General features: G+C 41.0%; 1 protein-coding gene across 1 annotated transcript in view; it reads left to right on the top strand.

Moving 5' to 3' along the window:
* The first annotated feature begins 2638 nt into the window (after positions 1 to 2638).
* The window catches only part of LOC142367565 (putative 2-ketogluconate reductase), a 379644-nt gene continuing 368292 nt past the window's right edge, over positions 2639 to 13990 (top strand). Inside the window, exon 1 of the mRNA XM_075449572.1 lies at positions 2639 to 2642. The gene's annotated coding sequence lies outside the window, so the exon portion shown is untranslated. The remainder of the gene's footprint in view (positions 2643 to 13990) is intronic.

The raw sequence follows: 13990 nt of genomic DNA, 5'->3' as shown, positions 1-13990 counted from the left end.
GGACTTCGCAGGCGGGTGGAGAGATATTAAACTGTTGGCTTTGATAGTTTACCTGTGTTACCTGCAGTGTGTGCCATTGTGTGCCACGTTGTTGTACAAGGTACAAAATCACCCCAACCCATCAATGGCGACCTTACCTTCCCCTCTGCTGCACTTAAACTTTCTACATGTTTGTCAGCTGATTTATATTTTCATGTTGTTATCTGTGTATAACAATAGCATACCTTTAATATCAATAAATTCTGCAGCAATCTAATTTCCCTTCAGCGAATAACAAAGTATTATTGAACTGAATTAAATTCAACAGACAAAAAATAAGGTGTTTTTTTTTTAAGAGGCTACGTGACCACATTCATTTTGAACTTCATATCAACAGATGACAAATGAAAAAACCTGCAAACAATGCAGGACTCTTATCGGCACAGAGCCACTGTTGTATAATTCTCAGTCTCTTGCCCACGTGACTCAATTGTTGGCTAACTCCCAGGAAAGCGGAGGAAAAAGGTCTGCTTTCAGAGTTTTGTCAGCAAAAGCAGTATAAAAGAAATTGCTGCTCAGTGAATTGGTGTAGTTTCATTCAAGGTGTCATACCATGACTGTTCACTGTCCAAAACGGAAGGGCGTGATATATATATGTCTATATGGATGGGCAATGTAGTAAAAAAAAAAAAACTTTATGATAGTGTTTTTGTTTTTTTTAACATACAGCGCTTTGTGTCTCTTCATTGTTTATCCAGGTTTAGTTTACTCCACTTAAGAAGAGAAACAGCTCGTACTGACAGAGTTCCTGTAAGACAGCCAAATTATACTCAGTTTCTTTACACAGGAGATTTGTTTTTTTTGTTTGTTTTATTTTGGGGGGGGATTAACATGATACCACACTCATTGTTTGAAATTTACCTGCAAAAGAAACTTTTTTTCCACTCTGATGAATCAAAGTGCGCACGGTTACGCAAGAAAAACTCAACACAGTGCTTACTACTTACTACTAGGATGTTTGCAATAATGGCAACATTGAATGTTGTATAGAACACAATGAACAACATTTGCATAATGTTTAGACAGGAGCCCAGGCCCATCTGGATTTATGAGTGGATTAATCTCCTCTGTATCTACACATTCCTCAGCTGCATTCAACTTTCCATAAAAAGCTCACAGACACATTACACATTTAGTAGAGTAATAGTATATATGCACATACATAATCTGGAATTTTTAACATATTACAAAATGAATAAGCTTTTTAATTAAGCTTGCAAGATTACTCATAGAATACTGAACTGACTTCCTTCAGATCTTGGGAAGAGTTGACGCACGTGGAGAAGAAGGGCCCATTAAACCAATGAGGACCAATGAGGTCTGAATTATGACATGCAGCATTTGCCTTGTCGGAGGATGCACTCTGAGTGTTTGTTTTAATATCCTCAGGTGTTGTTTGAAAATGTGACAACGTTTGTGTGTGTGAGGGTATTTCTTCCAAGTTGTCAAAGTGGTAGGCAAAGTGTCATCAAGATGTCAAGAATGTGGAGTGCACGAGCTGTGAGTTGCCATCAGCTCAGCTGTACAATTCCTCAGGCCTTTAAAATGTCAACTGAATTTACAATGAAACCAATTAAAAACTCACATTTCACTCACCGTAACGACTAATCAGTTAAAATTATTGTTGCTAGTTAATTTTCTCCTGATCAAGTAATTGTTGCATTGATTAACTAACCGATGAATTGATTAACAGGCCAGTCAGTTAATCACTCCAGCCTGCTCCCAACGGTGTGTGGATGTAATATGAACACATTGTGGCACGTGTTGCAGTGCAATGCTGCTTTAAAAAGTCGTCTAATTATAGTATGGTACCATATTAATACTGCAGTATGTTCTGAATGAGAAAGCTAAACATGTTAAGGCTGTTAATCATTCATCTCACCAGCGTGCTCCGCAGAATTCATACAGCTACTTCCAAACAAACCTGACCATCAAACGCTCCTCAGACACATATTAGGAGAAAGTAACATCAAAGTGGAGACGCTGTAACTTTTCGGAACATTTTTTATTTTTTTTTGACAATGCTTCATTACAGCCGGGCAGGTCTATAATCTGTTTCCTTTGAGACTTCCCTCTTAAGTCGAGATCACACATTTATGAGAGCTCTCATTCTGACGGCAGAGCGAAAATTAATTAATAAATAAACACTGCATTTTTGCATTCATCAACATGCGGTAAGAATAGCTCTAATTATCGCAGGTGAATTAACGCTTTCATTTTTGTGTCAGAAAATTAATTGTATCCCTTAACAGCTATTCCCAGGGGGAAGTTAAAGTAGAGAATGAATAAAAAAAGAAAAAAAAGGGGAGAGAGAAACACAACAGTGTGGACCACCAGGAGTGCTAATTGCTGCTTTCAAAGCCTTGCATCAGTGTTACCGTCTTTCTGCGTACAGTGTCCCACAGAGAGCTGCAAATACATATATGTCAAGTCTCGATCCACAGGACCTGGCAGGGAAGTTCTCTTCATCTTTACTTAACCAGGCGAGCTGACCATGAACTATTTAGAGCAGCAACAGTGTGGGGTCAGGCACGAAGGCTTCCCTGCCTTAGTTATGTGGAGGCAGATGCAGGATGTTCAGTCTTTTTACGAGTGAAACACTTGTTCTGCCTACTGTGCACGATTGCGTTGTTTGTTCCTTTCATGAAAAATTACAGAAAGATCTCATTTTGATTTTGAAAAGGAAAGCTTTTCTCACCGTCGACTGATGAGCCAACTGCTACAGGGAGGCCTGTTACACTTGAAGTGATGCAGGTGGGTTTTTTTAATGTTTTTTTTTAAATTGGCATTTATATTTCAATAACTCAGAGAATAAAAGCTGATACTCACTCAAATCAATTTTTTAATGTCCTCGTGGGTACTGCGAGTTGTGAGTGACAGAGTGGCTGAGAGGACATGCCCTGTGTGGGTGCATTTTACTCTTTCCCTTTTTGTGTGTTAATGTCTGAGTGAATATCCTTGTACCTGTGGTATGACTGAACGACAGAATGAGGGAGAATGAGTGAGGGATCACTTCATGCATGTACTGTTAGAATGTGGATGTGTGTGTGTGGTCAACCCACTGGTGAATAGTACTGCATTAGGAAGGCCATTAGTGCATTTAACTGTCTATAATGCCCGAGTGCTAGTGACACTTTTGGGTCTCCCTTCCACTTAGGCACCACTTTTGACAGACAGGACTGACATGTCAGGTGACAGTAATACCACTATGTGGCAGCAAGCGGTGCCTCCGCTCTGGAGGCCACATGAGATGGGGTTTGGTGGTCTCCCATTTCCAAATAAATCCACCAGGTAAGTGTCAAATATAATGTTATGTTAACATTTAGTAACACAAGTGGGATGTATACTGTGATGTGCGACAGAACTGACATTTCTGTTAATGTCAGGCTCAGAGCACAGGAGTTTGAAAAATCTTGACAGATTTTCAAATGGGATAGTTTTTTAAATATGAGGAGAAATTTCACAGATGATCTGATGTCAAACATGCACACAACGTCCATCCGTCCATCCATTTTCTATACCCGCTGAATCCGTCGGTCGGGTCGCGGGGGCACTGGAGCCTATCCCAGCGGTCATCGGGCTCAGGGTATGCACACAACGTAACGTTGGAAAATATTAACGCATAAATGGGAGGCACGTGTAAATATTTGTGCAGAGCTGTGCAACAAGTTGCCGTAATGTAATAATGTCTCCTCAGACTCCTCAAAATAAAACAGAATACAAGGAAACTAAAGCACGAGGAGCAAAAAAGAAACCCAACTTCTACATATTAAAGATGTTTGATGTCGTCAAACACGTGTACCTTAGCGTACGAGCAGTTGAGGAGCTTTAAGATTGAATCTGTAAACACTTTAACTGGTGAGTCAGGCATAAATCTGCCCATAGCTCCTGAAGTCTGAGGCCTTGAGAAATGACCTAAAAAGGGTTCTGATATTTGTCTTATCTGGCAGCATTTATGGATTCAAACATCACTGCTTGTAGGGACAGTGTCCTTCTTTTTCTTTGTCAATCTGCATCAATTCATTTTTTTAAGCCAAAAAATGTTTGTCAAACCAAGTTATTTTCAAAAAAACCTGAAAATGTAAACATATGCTAAACAGTGTTCATTTACATATTAAGACACACTTCAGCTATTAGTGACTGAATGGATGTGTACAAAATTAGTTTGGTATGTTTCAGGGTAACGACTCAGTAAATCCAACTGGACACTTAATGTAAATACATAAGTCATTTATTTTCATAGATGCAAATTCAGTTTTTGTCTACAGTACCAGACACGAGGTTGGATAGAATTAATGAGTAGGTGTGTCCAAGTCCTCATTCACAACCAACATTAACAGATATTCCTTGATACTTGCACTTGTGTATCGGGCAGAAAGCTTGTATGTCCAAAAATGCAACTTTTTTAAGGAATTAAAAGAAAATCTCTGTATATGATCAGATAAATACATGTATGTATGTAATGTATTATGTTTTAGTAAAGTATTAACAGGAGGTGCGTATGACGCAGACTGTGAATGGCATAACTTCATCAACAAATCACAGGTTACAATGTTTATCACAGCTATGTGTGCATTTAGTATGACCTTTTAAAGTAAAGTTGCTGACAATATCTTATGAAAAATAAAGGGCCCTTTGGTAGCCGTGCCATTTACCCGCACTTGATTTTGATTCTGCTTCTGCGTACCTCAGACCTCATAATATTATCATTTATCGATGTTGTGGTCACTGTGTAGTCAGTCACCTTCTACGAGGATGCATGGGCACAAGGTTTAAATCCTGGGTTCTGCCTCATGACTCATGACTAGTTCTTAAAGAGTTATGTTTTCAGAAATAACACATTGGAACAGGCACATCACCATTTAATGCACACCATTAACCTTCATCTTTAGTCACTGTTAGTTATGGATGCTTAGAAAAGCCCCACCCAGGTCCTTCTACAAAGGAGCAACTGCTTCTTTCTTCTGTGTGTTCAACAGCCAGTTTAAAGGAAACTTAGGTAACCACATATATTTTCAACTGATTTTTTTAAGCTGAATTTTAAACCAACAGTCAAGAACCTGCAACGGGGACACATACAGTTGGAGTGACTGGAATAATGACACTGGTTACACATCTAAGTTAAAGTGTCCATTAAAAATATTTCCTCACTCCATTCTACAGTCTCACCAGAAGCTGTCAGTGTCACTTTCAGATTAATTCTCAAGTATAAATCCAAGTTGATGATGTGAAGTGCTCCTCAGTCTTGGCTCAGTGTAGTGCGCACTGCCCGTTCACCATAAATGAGGCCATTTGATGAGCTAAGTTTGGACACAAGAACCTAATGGCGGCATTAAAGAGCAGACCCGGGAGAATAGATGGCCGGACATCAGTCACTTTAATCACCTGTTTCATTATTCAGTGGATGGGTGCCACCTGGTCATACATGAAGGGTGTCAATGGAAAGTAAGAGTCTGAAGAGAAGAGTGAGACCTAACAGGTGCTGTGAGGAGTCCAGTCCACTGAAAGCGTTTTATTTTCAACACTGCCAGTGACTGTGTGTGCGCTTTGTGAAAGATGGGAAATGAAAGAAATTGACTGGATCTGTAGATCTGTAGTCCAAGTCATCACAGGAAAGTAGATAATTAATCTCATTCACATTCACTGGGAAGATTGTATCGTCATATATGAAGAAACTGTCTTCACGATGGGAGGAAGATTCAGGAGTAACATCTTTGCTTTACGTGTTTGTCAGACAGAATGATTGGGGGCAAACAGATGCAAGCTCGAGTTCTAGTTGTGTCTGAATCTGGATCTGTTTCCTTTGTTACATCAGACTGGATGCAAAGACGGGCTTAACGTCCTTTCTGGCTTGGAGGTGAAGAAATACCATCTGCCTTTAAAGATGATGCTGATTTGAACATGTAACATGCTTTTGTTGTTGAATTGTTGAAAGGCTGACCACGATCCAAAGCTTCAGTTTAAACATTTGAGTTATGGCTAAAGGTCAGGATTCAAGAAAAGCAACCCGTGCCAAGAGAATGATCCACACCCTCACATCTCAATGTAGTCCTACCGTCCACTTTTCACAGGCATACACCACAGAAGAGATAAGGGAGAGAATAAGCTGTCAGCAGGCAGAGTTCGCCAGTCCTCCTATATTCCTCACGCTACTACAAAGGGGAACAATGTGTCTGCGGTGGCAGGTGGCCATAGTTCATAATGTGCTGATGCTGACCAAGTGTCAGTTTGATCCATGGGATCGGCGAACGGAACGGGGCTGTGGCTCCAGAATCCTTAAGCAAGCAACTGCATGGTGCTCCTGTGGGGACAGTCGGAGACATGATACAGATGAGACCGGCAACTATCTGCCTAATGGCAGACGGATACAAGGCAGAAGGGGAGGGAAGAGAGATGAAGACGGACAAAGACAGTATGAAGGATGTAGTATCACATTTGAAAAAGGCACAAAGGCAGATACTGCACTTGTCATTTTGTGTTATTTGTCATTACGGGGCAGACACTCTAAAACTAATGTACTGTGTCTGTCCACAAACAGCGAATGTAAATGTCTGCAGGCCATTCTGTGTAGCCGTAACCGCTGATGATTTGAATGGACAGCCAAAGCTGAGCCTCTCCATGTAATGGTTAGGAAGTAAACTCAGTCTCCAACGCTGAATATACCAGAGCTGTGCATGGGATCATTTGTGAGTTTGCACACTGATATGAGATTTAGGGAAAAAAACGGGTCCTACAATCCAAAATCAAATGGCATTTCTTTCGTCAAAGTCACACTGTTTGTCACGTCATCTTTTAGGATATTGTGGAGAAAGAAGAAAAAAGGTGCATGAAACATTCAATTTTAATCATTTCCCCGCATCTGGCTGGCCGAGGGGTTTAAGATTCTGGCCATGAAGCCACAAAGGGGGTGGATGTGGCTCAGGAGAAAGAACGACCGTCTGTCAATTGGAAGGTTGGGGGTTTGATTCCCAGCTTCCTCTAATGCGTCCGTTTGTGAGGGAATGTGTGCGATCGTGGAAAAAAAAAGAACTGCATGGCCTGTAACACTGTATCGACTAAGAAGTGCTGCCTTAGTGTGTGTGTGTGAGAATGGGTGGATTTGACTTTTACTGTAAAAGTGTTTCTAATGGTCAACTAGCCTAGAGAGGCGCAATATAAATGCAGCCTCTTTACAAAATTTGTGTTTGAGGCAGGAGTTTTGTCATACGTCATCTTTCATTTCTGTCTCTGTTACCCCTTTACAAGTAAGTACTAGAAAGTAATATTGATGGTATGCTACTGATGATGCATGACTGTAAACGAGGCTTTCAGGTGAGCTTTTCCCCGTCTCAAAAATTCAACAACGGGATTTACCAGGGTTCTTACCAGAATTATTACACTATTGTATCAAATGACAATTTGAGAACAGGTAACCATGCAGAATTCTTCAGCTCATTCAAATGTCAGGTGACGGCGGTGCTGTTTCCTAACATGTCATTTCATTTCAGCTCGTTGGTTTTTTTTTTCAGCCTTGGAGCGCATTTGAATTAAAACAGTGAAAATTGACTTGAGACCTGACTCCAGATGAATGACATTTTTAGCAGTTAGAAACTGCTTATTCATGAGTTTGACACAGCAACATAAAAGGTGGTGAAATTGTGTTTTGACGTCTTACCACCTTTTCTGATCAGTCTGTCTGATTTCAATTTTCCACATTCAAAGAAGCGTGTTCTTTTCACCTTTTCGTCACTTTTAGTCACATTGTTATGTAATGTCATTTTTTGTTGTAATGGAGTACATTAGTTTGCAAAGTAGCTAATCCAACATTAATTGCTGTTACACATCAGTTAACCTCCCATACAGCTACTGTACACAGTGTTATGTGGTGAATTCAGCTTGCTGGCATGATTCATGAGTCAAACAAATTAATAAGATGGATATCTAATTATCTTACAAATAAACAGCCTGTTCTCACTCTGACAGTGTCACAAACTGTCAAACCTCAATGTCGTTATCTAATGTGCCAGATTAACTATGTCAACCCAACTATGATCCTTTCCTAAACCAAACAAAATGGATTCAGTGGATCAAAATGGATCAAAATGGTTTTAGAGTCTAAACCGAACCAAGTAGTTTCAGTGCCCTGAGCTAAATCAGAAAATTGGGCTTCTTTACTTTGAGTTAAATCCAAAGTAGCAAATGCTGAAAATAATAACCTGTGAAAGCATAACTCTCCCATACTGGTCTTCAACTCAGGTTCCGTGATTAGACGTCCTGTGTCTTTCTGCCACTCCAACCTCATCATGAGGGCTCTCCACATGTTCATAAATAGCCTCTGCGGAATAATGTTGAAGCATTCACTGTCATGTCCAAAACTGCTGCAGCCGGTGAGTTAGGACAGAGACACCAAAGAACATCTTTTGCATCTCTGAGAGACGCCAAGTGGTGCTGACAAAACGACAGTCTTTGAAGCACTGGGATTAAAAAAGAAAAGAAGAAAGGCTGCAATAAATGATGTCTTGACTCAATTACTGGGCTGCAAAACTTCATGCACAAGCAACAAACTGAAGCAAACTGTTAAATTTAATCGTAAAAAAAAAAGATTTTCAGGGATTGGAAACATTTAAGAGCATGATAATCATGTAATTGTTTTTAGACATTTTAATGTAAGAATGCTACATAATGTACTTCAAAACATGAGTGTGGTTGCTCTAGTTACTTGCTATTGAATATAAGCTAAACCAGGTTAAACTGTTGACTGGCAGGTCTCACTAACGGATATGTTCTACAGCTGCAGTACAGGACGCTACGACAGCCTGCACATTTGTTTGTGTGCCTGTCTGCAGACTTTGAAATATATTTTAATTGAATGCATATTTGAATGCAGTGTTAAATGTACTGTAAACCTACAGAAGTGGATTTGCAGAGACCACAGCAGCCCATGCTGGGGAGTTATCCTTTAAGTCTGTAGCGCCGACATAAATAATCTCAACTTTGTGTGGGACATAGTGAGGACACGGTTGTTTACACAAATACACACACTCACGCTCCTTAAGGCAGGTTCTTCAGTGAGCAATGAGCTGAGCGAACATGATCAAAGCAACAAAGCACAGCAAAAGAGACGCACACATCCGCACATCTCGAGCAAAAAGTGTGTAACTCACACACGCATTGACAGAGCTACTTTATCAGTCCCAGGATCTGACTCAACAGCATTTACATATTCAGCAAACTGTCACATCCTCAAATGCACACTGGAGCCCAAGGCATTTGTTTGAAATAGATTAATATATTAAGTGATGCGCGAAGTATGCGCAGAGTGACAATATATTCATTGTTTAGGTGAGTCATTGTCATCTAAACAAGCACATGATGAGTTGTTACTGTATATGTGGCAGCTTGACTGTGGATCTAATAAAATGTTCACTCTGTCAAGAAGCTTGCATGTGTGATATTTTTAATTCAAAATTCAATCACTGCCCGATGAACCGGTAATGAGCACGAGTATTTTTAGTTAATCAGTGTTGAGAAGGTCAGACAGGGAAGTGTTAATTTGATGGTAGATAACAACAAAGCCTGACGACAATTCAGAAAACTCCGACTTGTGGGCGAATCTGTGTGTGTGGATGAGTGTTTTTAGAATATGTCTTTGTTGGGTTGTCTGCGGGTTTACCCTCCACGAGATCCCTGACCCTAACTCATTGCCTCTCATTGTCACCGCCTTTGCCCTGGCTCCTCTTTAATTTCCAAATACCCTCCTCCCTCTCTTTCACCTTCTCCCTCTTTTGGTTTTTCCCGGCGATTTATTGCGCAGGGCAGGCAGACAGCAGAGAAACCTCCCTGCATGGAGCCATCCGTCATCTCAACATTATCAGCCAAACACACCGCCTTCCATATTGTGCTACAAGGGCTTGGGCAAATTGCTATTTTTATGGGACATGATAAAGGAAATGCTACCTTATGTTCACATTTTTTACTGCCCCGATGTTGGAGCAGGACACACAATGATTCACTGTGCTGGAAACTAGTTTGTGTCGCTTGTGATGTGTGTTTGTGTGTGTTGTAGGCTGAACGAGTGAAAATGGACAGGAATATGGCTGTGAAATTGTCAACCATTAGACAGTTCTACAGAGGTTTAATGCAACAGATCTTCAAATCATGTCAGTCATAACAGCAACGAGGCACATGAGTCTTGCACGGCTGGTTTTAATTAAAGAGAAAAAAATCAAAAGTGATAGATTAATCTCATTCGGGCAGCACTTCAGTATTTGGGATCTTTAATCTGAGTTTTACACAGAGCACACCCATAGGAATGATTTTGCCTCATTTGGTTCAAGTTCGGGTTGTCATGTATCAAGATATCAGAAAAGTCAGAAAAGGGTAAAAGGGCAAAATGAAATGAGAGGAAGAGGGCAGAAAACACATTTGAAGGCTACAGGCAAACCTATTACCATGTTCTGTGGGCAAGATGAGTGCATGTTGACTTCATCTGTCTGCTTCGCTTTTTTTCTCCTCCTCCTCTCTTCTCCTGTCTTTCCCCTTCCTTCAATCCTTCTCTCCCCGAGCCCTCGGCATGCCTGACAGCCAGCGCTGCACCAAACTGACAGGCCCTCAAACCGTGGCCAAGAAAGCGAGCATTAATTAAGTCATTGCCGGACTGTAATTTCCTTGAGAAGTAAAAAAATTTCTTCACACACGAAAAGGTTACCAAGACCTTTTCTGTGTCAAAATTACCATGCGTCATGAATATTAATGCGCTTAATGAAGACAACCTTTGGTTCATCAAGAATGTACCAGTAGCAGGTGCCAAGCTGATAAACTCGCTCTGTGAAGGTTGTTTTTCCCCCTCTCTCTTTCTTCTTTTTGCAGTTTTATGTCAGATCCTTGGAGAGTCAGTTATTTAAATCAACATCTTCCTATCAAAATTTACCAGCTCACATGAAGACACACACACACACACACACACACACACACTTCTTAGCACCCTTGCCTTGTCCTTGGGTTTTCTCTCCCTGGCCTGTTGACGTTGGTCAACAGATTTTCGATAGAACGGTTTTTGTATGTTTATTTTTCGTAACCTGTGTGAAAGAATGACAACGGTTTTCAAATTTTTCATCCTCAGTGGACGTTAGAATAGTTTATGTAATGAGTTTCTGTGTAAAATATCAAGTGTCTCTCTTTAGCTGGAAGCGAAACTGAATGGTGAGTTTAACCTGTGTTACAATAGCTAGAAATATGAACTCGCTTTTGTGATCAACTTGGTTTTGGTGTCACCAAAAGCCTCAAAAAAACAAAAAAAACAGCCACACATTGAAGTCTGGTATCAAAGCATGTAATCTACCTACTGGTCCAGTGCAGGATACCCTGCCAGTGTCAAGTTTGGCCTCAATTGTTTTTAAAAAAAAAATGTGCGCTGCGAACTTACCTCAGAAGAGGAAAGGCAACACTGTTTTATTGGTTCACATTGATTAAATTACCAGTGTTTCTATAGTGTAGGCCACCCGTGAATAAGTCCTCTGTAATCCAACAAATGGCCTTTCTTCATCCAAACCAAGGAGTTTGTTTGCGTCAACCAAACAAATTAGCGGATAAAAAAGAGAAGGGTACAAAGAAAGTAAGCCAAAGCAAAACCAAATGGTTTTGGCACCCAAGCTTTACCAAGCAGCCATAGAAAATGCAAAGTGGAAGCTGAATAAAAGATTGAAAAAAGAGACACACTCAAACATCAAACAGTAACCGATTACCCCGGGTATCAGTTTTGAGCTGCCTTGGTAAAGGTCATGCAATGACCACCACCTCAAGCTATCTCGAGGATTTTTATCTCGAGGATCTTCTTGTTGCTGTCTTCAGAGATAGTCGGACTGTAACGTAGTTCTGTGTAGATGTGTACGCCTTCTTTGGCAGTGAAAAACAGAGCGCTGACATGTTTACTTGTATTGGGACTGTTAGATGCTTTGCTACAGTGTCTGCTTATAAATTAGTTCCTTCATAGCAGGAGATGTAAAAAGGCCAGTCCGAGACCATGTACGTCTACCAAGAGTTAACCAGTTGGGCCAAGCCTTACTTCACATTTTTAATACAAATCTTTTCATCACAAAAGCCAAATTACAAGGAAAACTTAAAGCTGCCGTCGGCAACTTTTTTTTAGTCATATTAGCTTGAACTGTCATGGGATTCTGGAAGTAGAATATTAAATAGGCTGTTTAGGAAAAATCCTGAATTCTGTAGCTCCCTCTGAAGCCTGTAATCGTGCTACCAAAAATCGAGCGCTCCCGGCTGTTTTCAACCAATCACGTTAGGTTTATTATTTATCTATTATCTGAGCAGAACAGTCACCAACCACGTCTTCCATGCTGAGCGTGAGTCTGCCCCCAGCTTGTGTGCGCGCACACTGTTGTGAACTCACGTGCACAACCTCGTCCACAGAGGGGGAGGGACCTGAAAGTTGTATCAGTTCGAATTTTCCGACTTTAGACTCGGAATTTTGAAAACCTGCCAACGGCAGCTTTAACTGGATGTTATAACCTAGTGAGTTATTTCAACATGAGAATGAACTGTCACGCACAGCTTTTCATTTCGGATTTAGTTCTGTGCCTTTGGATTTGTTCCAAGGCACAGGATTCAAATCTGCTGCTAGTTCTAGTCCTTGTGTTATTTTTTTTTTATTTAATTTATACAGCCTTACAAGATGCATGAAAAATAGAAATTTACAAGCAGACTTGCTGCAAACTGGAAAAGTTCTTGCAAACCTGCAGCAAAGAAAGTAGAACTGGGAATCAGCTGTTTGCTCTGTTTACCACAGATCTATCAGAACTTTGCTACAAACATAAACCAGCGATGAAAATGCGACCTTCCTTCAAATTTGCAGCAATATTGGAAAGAGTTAACCGCAACTTTGCAGGTCCAAAGATAATGAGATTAAAAAAGGTCTTGCATGCTTCTATTTGAGAAAACAACCAGAGACGTCAACCAGTAACTGGGTAGTGAGTGGTCACTGGCGCTCTTAGTGGCCACTAACAATATACTCAATACATTTGCGTTAATTTTTACTCAGTGCCTCAGAAAAGACCAACAATTTATACTGTAAATAGCGATGGCAAAGTCACATTATGCTAAGCAAGATGTCCCGAGTTGTCATCCACAGAGCATTTGATCCCTCTGAGCCGCTCCATACTCCTCCTCCGCCTCCACTGCCACCACGCTGCTGCCTATTATTTCTGCCGTGCGATTGAGATGCAGAAACATTGACAGAACTCATTTACTGCGATGGAGAGCTGTGTTATGTGGAAGGGGAACACAGATTATCACATCAACACACAAAAGCAGACACACATGTCAGTAAGCGAGAATGTAATTTGGCGCCGTGTTTGAAGAGCTTTTTCAATTGTTCTGAGAGGGTTTTGTACTTGTGGCCTCGTGCAGTCGGGGCAGGCACAGGTGAAAACACAAGGGGCGATTGCTTCCCGCTTTGTTGGACGCTTGTGAGTGTGTGCGTACAGGTGTTTTCTATGACTCACACATCAGCGTGACTGTGATTGACTGACTATTGAATTAGGACTGCACTGTTGGCTGGTTCTCTCATCACACCAACAAATCATGCAGTCAAATGAGAAAATAAAAAGGTTTATCCGCCTCAAATACCAAAAAGTCTCTTGCTTCTTCTTTTTGTTTCTAACATCTCTCCTCTTCTCTTTCGCCCACCCCGTCTCGATGACAAAGAATATGGTTCATCCTCTTGAGACAAAGGACCTCGCTCACACGCATGTGGACGCACTCTCAAACACACACATAGTCACGCACACATGTACACAAGAGCACCGGGGTCTGCTGTCATACACCTCTCATTAATTCCTACCTGTCAGCCGGCTCCCCCTACCGTATCGGCCCCCCGAAAGGTGACAGCTTTCCAATGACTGACAAAGGCTCTTTAGGTGATACAGAAGATCCCTAGCAACCGCTGGCTTCTGTAAAG

The sequence above is a fragment of the Odontesthes bonariensis genome, chromosome 18 (assembly GCF_027942865.1).
Source record: "Odontesthes bonariensis isolate fOdoBon6 chromosome 18, fOdoBon6.hap1, whole genome shotgun sequence".
Lineage (NCBI taxonomy): Eukaryota > Metazoa > Chordata > Actinopteri > Atheriniformes > Atherinopsidae > Odontesthes > Odontesthes bonariensis.
This window is presented reverse-complemented; position numbering and strand designations above follow the sequence as displayed.